At 40.8% G+C, this 19,367-nt stretch overlaps 1 pseudogene; it reads right to left on the reverse strand.

Moving 5' to 3' along the window:
* Positions 1 to 200: 200 nt before the first annotated feature.
* Positions 201 to 320, reverse strand: LOC134939175 (5S ribosomal RNA; annotated as a pseudogene).
* Between the last annotated feature and the right edge of the window lie 19,047 nt (positions 321 to 19,367).

The following is a 19,367-nucleotide window of genomic DNA, read 5'->3' on the forward strand; positions in this document are numbered from 1 at the left end:
ATTCAAGGGATGGTGAGGGGATATACGAATTAACAAGTTAGAATATGAGCAATATAAGTGATGTTATGACTGGTGATAGTGGCTAGTAGTGACATGGGAAATATAGTGATGATGGAGTATTTAGGAGTGAGTGTATTGGGCTGTGTGGGTATCATAGCCTATGTATATAAGTAATTTTCAATCTGATTAATCATGTAGCCTAATTACAGTACTTGATCTTCCCACACGGTCTCCCATCTGGTACTAGTCAAGCCCTACACTGCTTAGTTTCCAAGATCAGACGGATTTGGGCATGAAGCCAGTGTGGTATGACTGTATCTTGTGGCATATATATTAGATAGTAGCCTGGTATCGTTCAGAGATTTTTATTAACCATACAATGTGGTAAAAGGTATAACAAATAAATAGTGAGATGAAGATAAGTGTGATAAATGTGAACCGAAGGTTATAGTGCTTGGTAGTAAACCCCTTATAGGAAAGGGGCAATTTCATATCCTTCGTTGAAGCCGCTAGGATGCATAATGTTAAGTTGGAAGATCCAGAACATCTCCCGTTGAGACAGTTTATTCGCTAGATCTCCACCCCTCTCACCAAGCTACACATGTTCGATTGCTTTGAAGGAGAGATCTTCTGGGTTTGAGTTGTGTGCAAGGTTAAAGTGTCTATATATGAGATGAGTGTCAGCTTTGTACTTAATATTTCGAACATGCTCTTGCATCCTAAGTTTCAAGGGTCTTTTCGTATTTCCTACATATTTTTTGGTACATGTGCATTCTAAAAGGTAGATTACTGATGTAGTATTACAGTTCATGAAATCTTTGTATGTGTGTATGTATATATGTATGTATATATATATATATATATATATATATATGTGTGTGTGTGTGTGTGTGTGTGTTTATATATATATATATATATATATATATACTGTGTGTCTATATATATATATATATATATATATAAACACACACACACACACACACATATATATATATATATATATAGATATATATAGATATATAGATATAATTCATCTACCTTCTCTTTATTAGGGGCCCCACTGTTTTAAGTGCCCCGGGGCCCCCATGGTATTAATCCGGCTCTGCACACAGGACATGATTCAGAGATGGATGTAGATTGCTATGTCCATCACAGGGTAAAGCCCCCAGAAAGTTTGACAGGCTGCCCTCCAATCCATCTGTAATTATATTGTGGATGCATCAATCTGAGGCGGACCCCTGGCAGCACAGCCTGGCTGCGCTGTCAAGCGGTCAGCAACCATTTTTGCAATGGAAGTGGATGCATGTGACATCATGCAGTCGCCCTAAAAATGGCATGCCCCGTTCGGCCTGCCCCATCCCCCCAACACTGTGTCATGGCCCGTGAACGCCCAACTCTGTCAATCACAGTGTGGCCACATGTACAGTTTTCCAACAAGCATCAGACCAAAATCAAAATGTGGTTTCAGGTATAGAACAGGGGAACCAATATCCAAAGGCAAAATGAAAGCTTAAAAAAGTATTTATTAATGGAAAAAAATATTGAACATTATTTAATGCAGTGTTATTTATTGATATAACCTAATGGTAGCAGCAGTTTAGTATCAACAGATGTCAGCAACAGAAAGTGAAATGGATGTTTAGCCACACAGATGTTTTTAACCATGATGCTGGGTTTATTTAGCTATACTGGTATGCACTGTTGGAATTGTGTGTGTACAGGTTTGTTGATGTGGCAGAGTAACTGTGCACATCATAGGATGCCTTAAAATTATGAATAATCCAATTGCTTAACCAGTGGAGTGGATTATTGAAAGCCGGATGAGGTACATAAGTACTGACAGTGATACACACTTATTGGGATTGAGCACAACTTGAGCGGAGTGGAGTATTATACATCTCTCCAACCAAGGAGTATATGCAGGATGCAGAGATCAGTAAAGTATACTGGAAACATGATTTTGAGCAGGTAATCGCAGGTCTCTCCTAGAGCTAAGTGGTACACAGCCATGTACCACCCTGGCATTCATACACATATACAAGATGGCACATTTGCAGTACTAGTTTGGTGGCCAATTTGGTTGGAGAATGAAGCTTCCCTGGAAGATCTAACATGGACTTTATTAAGTAGCTCACTCCTCTTACAACACCCCTATCACTTTACAATTGTGTATTAAGTAAGGAAGCTCATAGGGCTATTTCCCTGGTCTGATTTGTTTTTGTAATACTCTTGCAATACTTTTACTTCTTAAATGCTAATGAGTTCAATGTCTCAAATGTTATGTTATTTGTTTTAAGAAGATGACCCGTAATTAGAGTAAGAACTGATTATTGATTTAATAATAGAAATTAAATGGGAAATGATAATCCTGCTCATTTCTAATATCATCACTTTCCTCACTGCAGTCTTTAGTAAGATTGCTAATGTGTTGCACACCTACACATCTCTACATCAATTTAAATAGGACAAATTTGAGTGTAGGAGGCATCTTTGTGATAAGAATGTATCTGCAGAAGAGAAGATTTTATTAACTGACAGCAGTGAATAAATAATGTACTGCAAATATGATTTTAACCTTTTCAGACTGTAAAGTATTATGTATAAGAGTAATTTCAAAGCACATTTTCTGTCACTTGGTTTAACTATCTTTGCTGGGTAATAAATGTAGATGGTAAACCACTTGACAAATATATCCTGTAAAGAGGATGTAAGTCCCCGATGCAATAAAATATTTAGCACAATGCAACAAGTATCTGAACAGTAGAGAACAAATTTTTGTGTAACCAGATCAAGTGCGCTCAACAGCAGCCCAATGGACAAGCAGGTGAAGTGGCTTCTACCCAAACCACTAAACAATACACAAACAAACAATATCACCACTTTATCCTTCGGTGCTTTTAGATCGGATGAATGACAGTTTCTAAACTCTGCCTCCTCAGGTGTTTCTCCAAAGCGGACAAATTCTCACAGCTTCTATATGCTCAAGAGATAAAGAAGAGTATCACCCCTTCAATAATTTTCACACACAGGGTTAGTAATATAGCCTCCTACCAGATTTGGTGGTCTAATGACCAAGTAGACAATAACACTTTTACTGGAGTGGCTATAGCATGTTATGAATCCCCTCCTTCCTTTAATATTCTTTCAATACTCCTCCATTGCATATGGAATAAAAGAAAAGCTTCCAATAGTGTAATAAATTTAATAAAATCCCCCAAAAAAAGAACACAGTGCAAATAGCAAATTATGGATGGACTCTCACCCGGTCATATGGTCTACCATGTAAAAAGTAGACATAAGCGTATTATTGAACAGTGTCACAGGCATGCCTTGAGGAAGATACTTAGGTATCGAAACGCGTTGGCTGAGGACTGTTTTGGTAAAGCTCTCCAGAGGTCAGATGGTACAGTGGGTATTCAGGGATGCCTGTGACACTGTTCAATAATACGCTTATATCTACTTTTTACATGGTAGACCATATGACCGGGTGAGAGTCCATCCATAATTTGCTATTTGCACTGTGTTCTTTTTTGGGGATTTTATTAAATTTATTACACTATTGGAAGCTTTTCTTTTATTCCATATGCAATGGAGGAGTATTGAAAGAATATTAAATGAAGGAGGGGATTCATAACAGGCTATAGCCACTCCAGTAAAAGTGTTATTGTCTACTTAGTCAGTAGACCACCAAATCCGGTAGGAGGCTATATTACTAACCCTGTGTGTGAAAATTATTGAAGGGGTGATACACTATGAGATTTCCTCTTCTTTATCTCTTGAGCATATAGAAGCTGTGAGAATTTGTCCGCTTTGGAGAAACACCTGAGGAGGCAGAGTTTAGAAACTGTCATTCATCCGATCTAAAAGCACCGAAGGATAAAGTGGTGATATTGTTTGTTTAAGTATCTGAACAGCACAAAAGTATACCTGTAAATTAATAAAAGTTCACGCCAAGAGTGAAAGTGAGCATAAAGTGATCATCTTATATACTACCATCAGATGACTAATTGTCTGGGTACTGTACTTTCTGATGCTGTCCCTTTCCATTTGTCCTATGTACTATAGCTATGGACTCCTTCCCATATAAAATGGTTTGTCATGGGACCATCTAATAATATTTCTCATTGGAACAGATGCCCCAACTAATTCTCTTAAGACTAGTAGTACAGAGTCCAAATAAAAAAATTATAAATGTCAGCAAGTAAATTGAAATACATCTGTAAATGTAAAGTACCAATGTTAAAAATACTGTGTATGCTATGCACTGGCGTATTTCTAACGGGTGCAGTATGTGCAGTGCACATGAGCTGCTGAGTATGGGGGGGCCCACACCGCACACAATGCACCCATTTTTGGAATGCTTCTCCCTCCGGATTCCTGTGCCAATGTCAGCAGCTCTATTAAACTCCATGAAAATGGTACAGTGACCATTTTCCTGGAGATCTGCGCATGCGCAGTAAAGTCTGAACCCTCTAGAGCTCAGATTCTCAGTGCTGCCAGCAGAGAGGAGGGGGCCCAAATGGAGGAGGCTGCACCTTGGCCTCCTCATCTCTTTAAGCACCCCTGATGCTATTGATTATTCCCTTTCATTTATACTAACACATACACAATGTAACATAGTGACATAGTTTATGTGGTTGAAAAAAGACAATTTGTCCATTGAGTTCAACCTATTTGTGTTCTACGTGATCTATCCTCCATAACCCTGTATATCCTTATCCATTAGGAATTTATCTAGCCCATTCTTAAAAGTATTGACCGAGTCTGCCATTACCACTCTCTCAGACAGGGAATTCCAAACTCGTATTGTCCTTATTGTGAAAAAACCTTTTCACCTCTGTATGCAGAATCTCCTCTCCTCTAACCTAAGTGAATGTCCACGTGTCTTCTGTGTTGAGCTTACCAAAAACAGATCCCCTGCAAGCTCTGTGTATTGTCCCTTTAAATATTTATAAATTTTGATCTTAATCTCCTCTTTTCCAGTGTGAACATATCAAGCCCTGCAAGTCTTTCCTGGTATTCCAGATTCTTCATCCCCTTAATTAGTTTGGTCGATCGCCTCTGAACTTTTTCTAGTTCCAGGATATCCTTTTGTAGTAAGGTGCCCAAAATTGTGTGCAGTATTCCAGATGAGACCTCACTAGGGCATTATATATTGGGAGTATAACACTCTCATCACTTGCATAAATACCCCTCTTTATGCATGCTAGTACCTTGTTTGCCTTTTTTGCTGCTATCCTACATTGGGTGCTGCTGCTAAGTTTGTTATCTTTGTGGACACCTAAGTCTTTTTCCAGTACGGAGTCCCCCCTAACACCACCATTTAGTATGTAGGTGTTATTTGTGTTCTTGCTACCAAGGTGCATTACCTTGCACTTGTCTATATTGCAACTCATTGTCCATTTTGCTGCCCATGATACAAGTTTAAATAAATTGTTCTGGATTGACTCAGCATCTCCCTTCAAATTTATAACCTTACATAGTTTGGTATCATCTGCAAAAATTTAAACCATGCTCTCTAGACCTTCTGCTATATCGTTAATGAAAATGTATTGATTTGAATAGCCATGAGTACAAATATCACTCATGAGATTGTTTTGTGGATGGATTCTATTGTAAGAGACATTATAGCAAAATTCATTGATTCAAAAAGATATATTCAAATCATCTATTTTAGAAAGAAACAAAAAGTTAATTAATTTTCTAAAGAATATATATTTGTCAAAATACAGCAAATACATTTTTTTATATAAATCTGTTTTTAAATGCTAAAGAATAACATTTACTTTTATGCTTTCATATATTGCAGGACTATTTTACTAGTCACTTTTTGTCTCGCTACATTTCTTTATTAAAACAATGATTGTCATATCATATCACAAATATTATTGCTATGAATCCTCTTTTTAAGAGAACTTTTAAAAAAATCAAAATAAACATAATAAAATCTGTTTCATTTCTTAGGGCTCTCGTACTATGAAAAAAGGGTGCACATATCTGCAGCAGTATTTAATCTCATATATAACCTTAATATAAAACATTATTTTAAACCGATACACTTTATATTTTAGAATACATACTGCTGCAGAGGTGTACCCCAATTTATAATATTTCCCCTCTTCCTCCCTTTTTGAATGTAACTTTAATCTAGTGAGCACCCCCATTAATGGATAATAGAAAGTCTAACTATTAATTATGTAATTGGGCCCTGTCTATTGTGGCCCCAGCGTGTCTGTAAGATATGATGATTAATAAATAATTAATTAGAATATGGAGCGATAAAATTCACAAGATTATACAAATAATTATAGTAGGTACACACCTACTGAACAGTGAGTAATACTAACATAGCAAAAGAAAATGTCATTAATATTCATGACCAACAATAGCAATAACTCAGATGACATGTTAAAAAAACATACAGTAGTTTAAAATATTTTCCAGACATATCAACTGGTCTATCATCTCATTCTTTAGTAAAAGAAATGGGTGTTTTAGTGTAGTTAACAAAAATAAAAACCCTACAACGATGAATTGTAATAATGGACACATATTTAACTGGATATTCCAGCTGACCATAGTGTCCACTAATAGCACATATATATCATATTAAAGACCTTTGTAGGGTATGATGTATGTTCCATAACCATCAACTGGCCTACTTAGATACCTCAACAGCCAAGAGACAGAGATTATAAATAATTTGCCCACCTCCATCTAATTTACTCTAGATATCATCTCTTTATTAGCCACAACTGTATGTAACAAATTATGGGAAGCACTAGGGTGTGTTATATGAGTGAAATATATGCAACCAACTGCTAGATTATAAAAAGTAAAAAATAAATTGCACAAACATAAACAGTAATAGTTCACAGTAATTAATATTTTACTAACCTAACAATTTGAAAAAGCTCTCCTTTCCTGCAGAAGTCATTTAAAAAGTAAAACCAATTATTTCATACAGCACCTTTAAGTGGAAAACTATTTGTGAACAAAAGATGTTGCAAATTCTTTTGTAAAGTATTATGTGCAATCACACTTTAAAATGGGGAAACAATGGCCCTCATTCCGAGTTGTTCGCTCGGTATTTTTCATCGCATCGCAGTGAAAATCCGCTTAGTACGCATGCGCAATGTTCGCACTGCGACTGCGCCAAGTAACTTTACTATGAAGATAGTATTTTTACTCACGGCTTTTTCTTCGCTCCGGCGATCGTAATGTGATTGACAGGAAATGGGTGTTACTGGGCGGAAACACGGCGTTTCAGGGGCGTGTGGCTGAAAACGCTACCGTTTCCGGAAAAAACGCAGGAGTGGCCGGGGAAACGGTGGGAGTGCCTGGGCGAACGCTGGGTGTGTTTGTGACGTCAACCAGGAACGACAAGCACTGAACTGATCGCACAGGCAGAGTAAGTCTGGAGCTACTCTGAAACTGCTAAGTAGTTAGTAATCGCAATATTGCGAATACATCGGTCGCAATTTTAAGAAGCTAAGATTCACTCCCAGTAGGCGGCGGCTTAGCGTGTGTAACTCTGCTAAATTCGCCTTGCGACCGATCAACTCGGAATGAGGGCCAATATTGGGGCTGCAGATGATAATGGTAAAATATGCAGACAGGCCTTTTTAAAAAAATAAGAAAAAGTGTTGTTAGTGGTTACAGTTTAAGATAAAATTGTGTATGATATCTAATAATTGCTAAATACCTTCATATAACCTTAAGGCCTGTATAAGTATATAGGGATTTGATTATGTAAAAATACTTTTAATGCATGGTTGTACTGTAATCCTTTTTTGTTGTTGTTTATATTACCAAAAAAAAAACCCATAAGGATATACTCACCAGCAACTCACTCCTGAGCGGCACTGCCTGGCTGACTTGTGTTTTATGATGGGCCTGCAACTTCCTCCTTTGGCTTCATGATTTGTTGACAATGTGTGACTGTGATCTCTAAGGACATTAACAGAAGAAGTTAATGATCTGTAGCTGCAACATTACATAACATTAGTTAACACTAACCAGTAACCCCCCCTGCCCATGATCACTGGGTTTCTGGTAGTTCTAGCACTTTTTCTGGCTTTGTTTGTGAAAATAAAAAAGGCACTATAATTTTTTTTTTACTATCACACCATTAAAAATGTGTTTGCAGTGTTACGTTCCTGATGCTCAGAACTGGAGAGATGTTGCGAGGTGAGTTCAGAGCACCAGGACGCGACACTGAACTAAGGAGTGGTACGAGAATAGCCCCTAGCACCCTACCTCCGTTGTCTTACCCGTGTGGTCAATTCACGCCTAAGTGACTATGGTTTCTTGGGCCCACGGCAGCCGCGTTTAAAGGGCGGATTAGGTCTGCCCAACTCCGATGCCCCCAGGTCTTAGCGTGAGACAAAGCGTGAACCAAGACAGGATAATAACAAGGGGACCTCTAACTAACGCAACAGAAGCTAGGGGCTACTAACTACCCTAAAACTAAATTTATGTGCGGCACGCCGCCAAAGGAAACAAACAACAAAAGATACCACTGTCCGTTCCCCCACATGGCACCGCCGAGTTCTGGGGAGGACAGTGAAAAGCGGAAACCTCCGCAAAAACCACCAACACAAAAGTAATACAAGGATTAAGCGGCCTAGGCAGCAACTCGCGGCAGAAGCCGCTACTCACAAACCGGGAGAGAACCCCAAGTAACGAGAACCCACGGATGACTGCAACAGGTTCATTTTGGACAGGAAGGATTCCCAGGACCGGCTTCAGAACTCCAGGACACGGGAGCACAGGGAGCAGGATCGACCAGATACAGCTAAACCAGGAACAGACGTTACCAGGCAGGAACAGCATACAGGAAGCTATCACCGGCGTCTGTGCCAGGTAGTGAGGGAGAATTTAACAGGGAACCCTCCAATAGCTGCAGTGAAGCCTGATTAGTAATGTCGTGCAGCTGCCCTGCTGCATGACCAGAGCTAACAAGTGTAATGATTGGCAGGAAGCAACGGGGAACGCGGTAGTCAGTGGCGTCCCCGTTGCTAAGGGTCCGGCGGCTAAGCACGCACGGCGTCCTAGCGTTGCTAGGGACCCGGCGGCTCAGCGCGCACGGCGTCCTAGCATTGCTAGGGACCCGGCGGCTCAGTGCGCACGGCGTCCCAGCGTAGCTAGGCGCCGGGCGGGCAGGGAAGGAGGTGCGGCGGCCGTGAGCGTCGCTTGGAAACAGACCGAGCGGCGCCGTGGACCGCGGCACCTAACATGTAGTGTGTTTTAAATTATAATATACTCTGTTATTGAAAAAGTTCTTATTGGTACATCTGAATTTTCACTCACACTGTTAACTGTTGCTGACATGGCACATCAGAGTCATTCCATTAACAAACTTCGGCTGGAGAATTTTGCTTAACTCATCCTTATAATCAGTATGCTCAGTAGTAAATGGTTGCCCACCACCTCTCCTCAATACAGCTTTTTGTTCTTCCACCATTTTCTCCTTCACCAGCCTCTTTACTGTAATTTGGAAAATATTGTTTTTCTGAAGATTTTTTTAAAAATCGATATAGGCAGTACTATTACTAATTTACAAACTTAATTTGTCCCAGAATAGATAAAATTGGATTGAGCACTGATTAAGAAAGCCATGGTGCGTGTAATGTAAAAAATTAAGTTAGAGTCAGAGCATTTAGAATTCTTACCCAGGCATTAAGGAAAACCAGCAACTACAAGAAATGCTTGATCTCATCAAGTTTTGATTCTCAAATCATTCTGATAAATCCATTTGAAATAGAGATGTGCACAGACACCCATGTTTTGGTTGTGATTCTACTTCACCATCATGTTTTGGTTTTGGCAAAACCACCCTAAAGTGTTTTGGATCAGAATTGTTTTTAGGTTCAGTTAAAAATTTATTTAAAAAAAAAATCAATAAACATTGATAAAAGTTGATATTAAGCAATAAAAACAGCTTAAATCATATTTTTTTTTCAAATAAAAACCCAAAAATCAGATTTAAAATTACAATTCCGAACTGTGGGAAGATCTGAACTGGCACATGGTTCAGATCAGATCACCTCAGGAGATCTGGTCCATGTTTTGGTTTGGTTCAGATCCACAAAATGCACATCTCTAGTTTTAAAATTAGAAAATTTACCAGAATTCTTTGAAGTGTAAAACCATTAAAAATCCTATTAAAGTTAAACAGGTTAAATCATGTTTGATCCTGTTTATCTGTGTTTGAGACAGATTGCACAAAAGTGAGTCCGCTTGCACATTTTCAAGTTAATTGTTTTTTTTTAATTGCAAATAGGGAACCTTAAATGAGAATGATAAAAACTAAAACAGTGAACTTCAAATTAGAGATGAGCGGGTTCGGTTCCTCGGAATCCGAACCCGCCCGAACTTCAACTTTTTTTACACGGATCCGAGCGACTCGGATCTTCCCGCCTTGCTCGGTTAACCCGAGCGCGCCCGAACGTCATCATGACGCTGTCGGATTCTCGCGAGGCTCAGATTCTATTGCGAGACTCGGATTCTATATAAGGAGCCGCGCGTCGCCGCCATTTTCACACGTGCATTGAGATTGATAGGGAGAGGACGTGGCTGGCGTCCTCTCCATTTAGATTAGAAGAGAGAGAGTGAGATTGAGACAGAGACACTTGATTTACTGGAGCTTAGGAGTACTAGAGAGAGAGTGCAGAGTTTACTAGTGACTGACCACTGACCAGTGACCACCAGTGCAGTTTTATTTAATAAAAGTGTGACTGACCACACTGACCACCAGTATAGTATACTATATTGTGATTGCCTGAAAAAGTTAAACACTCGTCGTGTGACTTGTGTGGTGTTTTTTTATTCTATAAAAAACTCATTCTGCTGACAGTGTCCAGCAGGTCCGTCATTATATATTATATACCTGCCCGGCTGCAGTAGTGATATATATATATTTTTTATATCATTATTTATCATCCAGTCGCAGCAGACACAGTACGGTAGTTCACGGCTGTAGCTACCTCTGTGTCGGCACTCGGCAGTCCATCCATAATTGTATACCACCTACCCGTGGTTTTTTTTTTCTTTCTTCTTTATACATACTACATATCATTATCATCCAGTCTATATTAGCAGCAGACAGTACAGTACGGTAGTCCACGGCTGTAGCTACCTCTGTGTCGGCACTCGGCAGTCCATCCATAATTGTATACCACCTACCCGTGGTTTTTTTTTTCTTCTTTATACATACTACATCTCATTATCATCCAGTCTATATTAGCAGCAGACACAGTACAGTACGGTAGTCCACGGCTGTAGCTACCTCTGTGTCGGCACTCGGCAGTCCGTCCATAATTGTATACCACCTACCCGTGGTTTTTCTTTCTTTCTTCTTTATACATACTACATCTCATTATCATCCAGTCTATATTAGCAGCAGACACAGTACAGTACGGTAGTCCACGGCTGTAGCTACCTCTGTGTCGGCACTCGGCAGTCCGTCCATAATTGTATACCACCTACCCGTGGTTTTTTTTCTTTCTTCTTTATACATACTACATCTCATTATCATCCAGTCTATCTTAGCAGCAGACACAGTACAGTACGGTAGTCCACGGCTGTAGCTACCTCTGTGTCGGCACTCGGCAGTCCATCCATAATTGTATACTAGTATCCATCCATCTCCATTGTTTACCTGAGGTGCCTTTTAGTTGTGCCTATTAAAATATGGAGAACAAAAATGTTGAGGTTCCAAAATTAGGGAAAGATCAAGATCCACTTCCACCTCGTGCTGAAGCTGCTGCCACTAGTCATGGCCGAGACGATGAAATGCCAGCAACGTCGTCTGCCAAGGCCGATGCCCAATGTCATAGTACAGAGCATGTCAAATCCAAAACACCAAATATCAGTAAAAAAAGGACTCCAAAACCTAAAATTAAATTGTCGGAGGAGAAGCGTAAACTTGCCAATATGCCATTTACCACACGGAGTGGCAAGGAACGGCTGAGGCCCTGGCCTATGTTCATGGCTAGTGGTGCAGCTTCACATGAGGATGGAAGCACTCAGCCTCTCGCTAGAAAACTGAAAAGACACAAGCTGGCAAAAGCACCGCAAAGAACTGTGCGTTCTTCGAAATCCCAAATCCACAAGGAGAGTCCAATTGTGTCGGTTGCGATGCCTGACCTTCCCAACACTGGACGTGAAGAGCATGCGCCTTCCACCATTTGCACGCCCCCTGCAAGTGCTGGAAGGAGCACCCGCAGTCCAGTTCCTGATAGTCAGATTGAAGATGTCAGTGTTGAAGTACACCAGGATGAGGAGGATATGGGTGTTGCTGGCGCTGGGGAGGAAATTGACAAGGAGGATTCTGATGGTGAGGTGGTTTGTTTAAGTCAGGCACCCGGGGAGACACCTGTTGTCCGTGGGAGGAATATGGCCGTTGACATGCCTGGTGAAAATACCAAAAAAATCAGCTCTTCGGTGTGGAAGTATTTCACCAGAAATGCGGACAACATTTGTCAAGCCGTGTGTTCCCTTTGTCAAGCTGTAATAAGTAGGGGTAAGGATGTTAACCGCCTCGGAACATCCTCCCTTATACGTCACCTGCAGCGCATTCATAATAAGTCAGTGACAAGTTCAAAAACTTTGGCCGACAGCGGAAGCAGTCCACTGACCAGTAAATCCCTTCCTCTTGTAACCAAGCTCACGCAAACCACCCCACCAACTCCCTCAGTGTCAATTTCCTCCTTCCCCAGGAATGCCAATAGTCCTGCAGGCCATGTCACTGGCAATTCTGACGAGTCCTCTCCTGCCTGGGATTCCTCCGATGCATCCTTGCGTGTAACGCCTACTGCTGCTGGCGCTGCTGTTGTTGCTGCTGGGAGTCGATGGTCATCCCAGAGGGGAAGTCGTAAGCCCACTTGTACTACTTCCAGTAATCAATTGACTGTCCAACAGTCCTTTGCGAGGAAGATGAAATATCACAGCAGTCATCCTGCTGCAAAGCGGATAACTGAGGCCTTGACAACTATGTTGGTGTTAGACGTGCGTCCGGTATCCGCCGTTAGTTCACAGGGAACTAGACAATTTATTGAGGCAGTGTGCTCCCGTTACCAAATACCATCTAGGTTCCACTTCTCTAGGCAGGCGATACCGAGAATGTACACGGACGTCAGAAAAAGACTCACCAGTGTCCTAAAAAATGCAGTTGTACCCAATGTCCACTTAACCACGGACATGTGGACAAGTGGAGCAGGGCAGGGTCAGGACTATATGACTGTGACAGCCCACTGGGTAGATGTATGGACTCCCGCCGCAAGAACAGCAGCGGCGGCACCAGTAGCAGCATCTCGCAAACGCCAACTCTTTCCTAGGCAGGCTACGCTTTGTATCACCGCTTTCCAGAATACGCACACAGCTGAAAACCTCTTACGGCAACTGAGGAAGATCATCGCGGAATGGCTTACCCCAATTGGACTCTCCTGTGGATTTGTGGCATCGGACAACGCCAGCAATATTGTGTGTGCATTAAATATGGGCAAATTCCAGCACGTCCCATGTTTTGCACATACCTTGAATTTGGTGGTGCAGAATTTTTTAAAAAATGACAGGGGCGTGCAAGAGATGCTGTCGGTGGCCAGAAGTATTGCGGGACACTTTCGGCGTACAGGCACCACGTACAGAAGACTGGAGCACCACCAAAAACTACTGAACCTGCCCTGCCATCATCTGAAGCAAGAAGTGGTAACGAGGTGGAATTCAACCCTCTATATGCTTCAGAGGTTGGAGGAGCAGCAAAAGGCCATTCAAGCCTATACAATTGAGCACGATATAGGAGGTGGAATGCCCCTGTCTCAAGTGCAGTGGAGAATGATTTCAACGTTGTGCAAGGTTCTGATGCCCTTTGAACTTGCCACACATGAAGTCAGTTCAGACACTGCCAGCCTGAGTCAGGTCATTCCCCTCATCAGGCTTTTGCAGAAGAAGCTGGAGACATTGAAGGAGGAGCTAACACGGAGCGATTCCGCTAGGCATGTGGGACTTGTGGATGGAGCCCTTAATTCGCTTAACAAGGATTCACGGGTGGTCAATCTGTTGAAATCAGAGCACTACATTTTGGCCACCGTGCTCGATCCTAGATTTAAAACCTACCTTGGATCTCTCTTTCCGGCAGACACAAGTCTGCTGGGGTTGAAAGACCTGCTGGTGAGAAAATTGTCAAGTCAAGCGGAACGCGACCTGTCAACATCTCCTCCTTCACATTCTCCCGCAACTGGGGGTGCGAGGAAAAGGCTCAGAATTCCGAGCCCACCCGCTGGCGGTGATGCAGGGCAGTCTGGAGCGACTGCTGATGCTGACATCTGGTCCGGACTGAAGGACCTGACAACGATTACGGACATGTCGTCTACTGTCACTGCATATGATTCTCTCAACATTGAAAGAATGGTGGAGGATTATATGAGTGACCGCATCCAAGTAGGCACGTCACACAGTCCGTACTTATACTGGCAGGAAAAAGAGGCAATTTGGAGGCCCTTGCACAAACTGGCTTTATTCTACCTAAGTTGCCCTCCCACAAGTGTGTACTCCGAAAGAGTGTTTAGTGCCGCCGCTCACCTTGTCAGCAATCGGCGTACGAGGTTACATCCAGAAAATGTGGAGAAGATGATGTTCATTAAAATGAATTATAATCAATTCCTCCGCGGAGACATTGACCAGCAGCAATTGCCTCCACAAAGTACACAGGGAGCTGAGATGGTGGATTCCAGTGGGGACGAATTGATAATCTGTGAGGAGGGGGATGTACACGGTGATATATCGGAGGATGATGATGAGGTGGACATCTTGCCTCTGTAGAGCCAGTTTGTGCAAGGAGAGATTAATTGCTTCTTTTTTGGGGGGGGTCCAAACCAACCCGTCATATCAGTCACAGTCGTGTGGCAGACCCTGTCACTGAAATGATGGGTTGGTTAAAGTGTGCATGTCCTGTTTTGTTTATACAACATAAGGGTGGGTGGGAGGGCCCAAGGACAATTCCATCTTGCACCTCTTTTTTCTTTTATTTTTCTTTGCGTCATGTGCTGTTTGGGGAGGGTTTTTTGGAAGGGACATCCTGCGTGACACTGCAGTGCCACTCCTAGATGGGCCCGGTGTTTGTGTCGGCCACTAGGGTCGCTTATCTTACTCACACAGTCAGCTACCTCATTGCGCCTCTTTTTTTCTTTGCGTCATGTGCTGTTTGGGGAGGGTTTTTTGGAAGGGACATCCTGCGTGACACTGCAGTGCCACTCCTAGATGGGCCCGGTGTTTGTGTCGGCCACTAGGGTCGCTTATCTTACTCACACAGTCAGCTACCTCATTGCGCCTCTTTTTTTCTTTGCGTCATGTGCTGTTTGGGGAGGGTTTTTTGGAAGGGACATCCTGCGTGACACTGCAGTGCCACTCCTAGATGGGCCCGGTGTTTGTGTCGGCCACTAGGGTCGCTTATCTTACTCACACAGCTACCTCATTGTGCCTCTTTTTTTCTTTGCGTCATGTGCTGTTTGGGGAGGGTTTTTTGGAAGGGACATCCTGCGTGACACTGCAGTGCCACTCCTAGATGGGCCCGGTGTTTGTGTCGGCCACTAGGGTCGCTTATCTTACTCACACAGCTACCTCATTGCGCCTCTTTTTTTCTTTGCGTCATGTGCTGTTTGGGGAGGGTTTTTTGGAAGGGACATCCTGCGTGACACTGCAGTGCCACTCCTAGATGGGCCCGGTGTTTGTGTCGGCCACTAGGGTCGCTTATCTTACTCACACAGCGACCTCGGTGCAAATTTTAGGACTAAAAATAATATTGTGAGGTGTGAGTTATTCAGAATAGACTGAAAATGAGTGGAAATTATGGTTTTTGAGGTTAATAATACTTTGGGATCAAAATGACCCCCAAATTCTATGATTTAAGCTGTTTTTTAGGGTTTTTTGAAAAAAACACCCGAATCCAAAACACACCCGAATCCGACAAAAAAAATTCGGTGAGGTTTTGCCAAAACGCGGTCGAACCCAAAACACGGCCGCGGAACCGAACCCAAAACCAAAACACAAAACCCGAAAAATTTCCGGCGCTCATCTCTACTTCAAATATAATAATGTCCCAATTTGATTTAAAAGTAACTGTAAAACACTTTTTAGTAACTAAAATTAGTATTTAGTGTTTTTAAAATATGTAAAAGTGTGTATTGGGGCTCTCCTGGTATCCACTGAGTCTCCAGACCCATTACTGCACACTGAAATAGCAGAATGTGTCATGGTGCTATTACAGATTAGTTTTTTTTATCATTAAATGTATGGGAATTATATATTCAGTTTTAATGAAACTGTACTAAATAAATATAAGCAATATTATGCTACAGTACGTGCCACTTTTCATATATAATCCTGAGGTTATGTCACTCTTGATAACGTCTGAGATTTTTAGAGGTAGTAGTATGGAAAGTCTCAAAGACCCATCAGGTATACCTATACTTGACTTGCTAAAGCTACGAGGCTTGCTAATCAAAAGAGATGTTGCTTTTATCCAAACATAACACACCATATTTGTTTCTCTCCACTTTTTCTGAGGGGATTAGTTTCTCTGAAAAATCCTTGAGAATTAATTGCTTACCTGAATAAAAAATAGGCTTTAGTAAGCATATTACCAAGAGTTTAACCATTGAAGTGATCAATTATAATCTATAATGTATGTTGAGTTTATTTATTTATTTATTTATTTATTTATTTTTTGAGGTACTGTGAATTGGATCCTGGGGGTAATTCCAAGTTGATCGCAGCAGGATTTTTGTTAGCAATTGGGCAAAACCATGTGCACTACAGGGGAGGCAGATATAACATGTGCAGAGAGATTTAGATTTGGGTGGGGTGTGTTCAATCTGCAATCTAATTTGCAGTGTAAAAATAAAGCAGCCAGTATTTACCCTGCACAGAAACAAAATAACCCACCCAAATCAAACTCTTTCTGCAAATGTTATATCTGCCTCCCCTGCAGTGCACATGGTTTTGCCCAATTGCTAAAAAAAATCCTGCTGCGATCAACTTGGAATTACCCCCCCCCCCCCCCTGTGAACACCCTTTTGCACATATGGTATGCAATCACTGCACTTGTTTGTTCCATTTTGTTTACATTCCTTTTCATTCTGTGGGGGTAATTTAGAGTTGATCACAGGAGCAAATTTGTTAGCAGTTGGGCAAAACCATGTGCAGTGCAGGTGGGGCAGATATAACATGTGCTAACATCTAATCTAACATGAGAGTTAGATTTGGGTGGGTTATATTGTTTCTGTGCAGGGTAAATACTGGCTGCTTTATTTTTACACTGCAATTTAGATTTCAGTTTGAACACACCCCACCCAAATCTAACTACTTCTGCACGTTATATATTCCCCCCCCCCTGCAGTGCACATGGTTTTGCCCAATTGCTAACAAATTTGCTGTTGCAATCAACTCTGAATTACCCCCTATATTGTTTTGTGCATACAGGCTATCTATAACTATCTACTTAGTCAGTGACTCCCAAACCTTTATGAATAATAGTATCCTAGAGTATCAGAATTTTTTCCAGGACACCAAAAGGCCAAACATTTCTAATTGAAAATCTCAGCTAAAATTCTTAATTAATTATTATTTATTGCCAGTTATTTTACATAGCACACATATATTCTGCAGTGCTTTTCAGAGAATAATTGGCCATTCACATCAGTCCCTGCTGCAGTGGAGCTTACAATCTACAGTATATTCCCTACCACATGTACAAGTACACATATTCAAGCTAGGGTTAAGTTGGTTGGGAGTCAGTTAACTTACCAGTATATTTTTGGATTGTTTAAGGGAACCAGAGTACTCGGAATAAACTCATGCAAGTATGGGGATAATACACAAACTCCACTCAGTTAGGGCCATGGCGGGAATCAAACCCATGACCTCAGTGCTGTAAGGTAGTAATGCTAACCATTTCACCATCCATGCTGCTAAATTTAAGTAAATTAATATTCCTGCACTAACCTATCACCCTATGTAGAAGTTGCAGGGTTCTGCTGCTCAATGTCCACATATTTTTATGATTGGCAGCCACCAGCACTGGTTTTGCCTATCACATTAACCAAAAGTGATTATCACACATTAAGTTTTACTAAACCATCAACCTGTGGCACCACTCCAAGTGTCCTGGAGTGGTGCCAGAAGTTTAGGTTAAACCAATCCGCAGTAAGGGAAAACGAGGTCATCCCAAAGGTGGTATAAATATGAGGAGTAGCACCTACTCTCAGTCATTCACTGGATTTTGAGAAAGGTGGCAGCATTGAAGTAAGTTATACTGCTCTATTGGTTCAATATCTCTATATAGTAATAGGAATTTATGGATTGTATAATGGTTGTAAATCCATCCTATTAGGTTTCTGATACAAGGCAATTTGTTGTTATATATGATTATGAATTCAGAATTTTAATTATGAATTTATAATGTTTTAGGCACTCAAACTTCATAATTTGAGGCCAACTATTTTTAATCCATCCAGTGTCGTGTATAAACATACAGTATTTGGGTATGTATTTTTGGTGAATCTCTTATTTGAATATAAAACTTTTTTCTTTGTTAGTCTGGTAAAAATGTTATAGACCTACTCTTTTCATGATTTGATCGTTAAAATACTTATTCCTGATACCGGTCTATATGCCTGATCGGTATGTATATTGTTCATTCTTCCATCACATGGGTAAACTTTTTGGGGGAAAAAATCTATTTTCACGTACAATAAATAATTATTTTCACTATAGGTCCAATATTGGTTAAAGTTTATCTTGACCTTAAAAATATGAAAATCGTCTAAAGTTGTTAGCCTCAGACATTTTATTGGTATGTATACTATGCGATACCATATTCCACGTTACCTGCTCTATCTTCACTCTATTTTCTGGCACTAAAATAGCCACTGTGTTTTTAAGTATTTGTTCTTAGTTTAAATTTAAATATTTGATAATATATTGTATCTAACCAATGGGTCTGGATGGTTTTATATAATTAAGTATTGTGAACATATTAAGTCATTATACTTTTTTGTTCGTTCAGATCTAATACCCCTGAGGAAGTCCTAAGTGACAAAACGCATCGGGTTCTACATCTGATCAAACCTCATTTGGTGCATATTGGAATTGGGTTCTGTACCTGATTAAATCTAACTGGTGCATATTGGAATTTATATATGTCACATTGAATGTCCATCCTGTATGGTGATAATGTTATTAACACTGTGAATTGGAGAAAGTATTCTGTTTTATGAATAAATTTAAAAATGTATTGGATTGTTTGTAATAGATTAACAAGCTGTTAGCACCCTCAGATTTGTTGTGTGTGTATATATATATATATA

Source organism: Pseudophryne corroboree, chromosome 6, assembly GCF_028390025.1.
Source record: "Pseudophryne corroboree isolate aPseCor3 chromosome 6, aPseCor3.hap2, whole genome shotgun sequence".
Taxonomy (NCBI): Eukaryota; Metazoa; Chordata; class Amphibia; order Anura; family Myobatrachidae; genus Pseudophryne; species Pseudophryne corroboree.